The following is a 1535-nucleotide window of genomic DNA, read 5'->3' as shown; positions in this document are numbered from 1 at the left end:
TAAGAAGGTATTTGGGTGATGGCTTCTGTGAAAGGGATTTCTACATGAAGTTTTTCTATAACTTTAATAAATTTTTGATACTGTTTATTGATCTGGGTTTGTTTGAGTCTTTGCGGATATGGTATAGGTGGTTTATATGGCGGGGGTGGTACGTAAGTTTTATCTTTAGGTTCTTCTCCTTTATCTCGACCTTCCTGGTTTTCAGATTCCTCTGGTTCCTTTACTCTGTCTGGGGGTTTGGTACATTCCTTAGAAGTTTCAGGTTCACTCAATCTTGGGTTTGGTGGCTCATCATAAGCGTTCCCACTTTGTAGGGTAATGGCATTGGCTTGTCCTCACGGATTTTATTGAGGTTGTCCAGGGAACTGTCCTCCAGGTGTAGTCTGAGGGGCTTGGTTTAAAGCTACCTGAGAGATCTGGGTTCCAAGCATCTTGGTATGAGTAACTATTTGGTCAACCTTGGTTCCTAACTGAGTAATCAATTCGTTAACATGAATGTTTTGGTTCATGAACTCCTTGTTTTGTTGGGTTTGAGCTGTGATAAAATTTTCCATAATTTTCTCAAGGCTCGGTTTTGGTGGTACAGGTTGCATAGGTTGATTTGATCTTGGGGCTTGATAACTAGGTCTCAGAGGTGCATTATTTTGGATAGGGTTATTGTTTTTATAGGAGAAGTTCGGGTGATTCCTCCATCCAGGGTTATAGGTATTCGAGTATGGGTTCCATTGGGTGTAGTTCACTTGCTCAGAGTGGGTTTCGTTTAATAGACTGCATTCTGCGGATTGGTGTCCTTGGGTTCCACATATCTCACAATCCGACGAAACTGCGGCTACAATATTCGGGTTTATGCACATATGCTCGAATTTGAGGGCTAATGCGTCCATTTTAGCTTGCATCATGTCTATAGAGCTTAGTTCATGCACTCCTCCTTGGGCTTCCTTCTTCTCAACTGTCGCTCGTTCGACTCCCCAAGATTGATGGTTTTGAGCCATATCTTCGATGAAGGCACTAGCTTCAGGATAAGGTTTGTTCATCAGAGCACCGCCTGCGGCAGCGTCGATGGTCATCTTTGTGTTGTAATGAAGTCCATTATAGAAGGTTTGAATGATTAACCAATTTTCTAAACCATGATGTGGGCATGCTCGTAACAACTCTTTATATCTCTCCCAAGCTTCGAACAATGATTCTCCTTGGTTTTGGGTAAATCTAGTTATATAGTTTCGAAGAACGGAGGTCTTACTCGGGGGAAAATATCTAGCAAGAAAAACTCTTCTAAGGTTGAACCAAGTCATAATGGAATTGGGTGGAAGGGAATCTAACCACGATAGGGCTTTATCTCTGAGGGAAAAAGGGAATAATCTTAAACGTATTGCCTCAGGAGAAGCTCCATTGGTTTTAAAAGTATCTGCTAATTGAAGAAATATTTTTAAATGTTGGTTAGAGTTCTCGGTAGCGAGACCTGCGAATTGTCTCTGTTGCACTAGTTGCAACAAGGATGGTTTAAGTTCAAAATTATTAGCTGGTATGGTTGGGTT

The 1535-nt window shown here is 41.4% G+C and overlaps 1 non-coding gene across 1 annotated transcript; it reads left to right on the top strand.

Annotated features, from left to right (window-relative positions):
* Window positions 1–1122: 1122 nt before the first annotated feature.
* On the top strand, window positions 1123–1229 carry LOC127108743 (small nucleolar RNA R71). The gene has a single exon (XR_007796257.1). It is a non-coding gene; the product is annotated as a small nucleolar RNA R71 (small nucleolar RNA).
* Window positions 1230–1535: the final 306 nt, after the last annotated feature.

The sequence above is a fragment of the Lathyrus oleraceus genome, chromosome 7 (genome assembly GCF_024323335.1).
Source record: "Lathyrus oleraceus cultivar Zhongwan6 chromosome 7, CAAS_Psat_ZW6_1.0, whole genome shotgun sequence".
In the NCBI taxonomy this organism is placed as follows: Eukaryota; Viridiplantae; Streptophyta; class Magnoliopsida; order Fabales; family Fabaceae; genus Lathyrus; species Lathyrus oleraceus.
The sequence above is the reverse complement of the archived record's forward strand: the minus strand, read 5'-3'. Positions and strand labels throughout refer to the sequence as shown.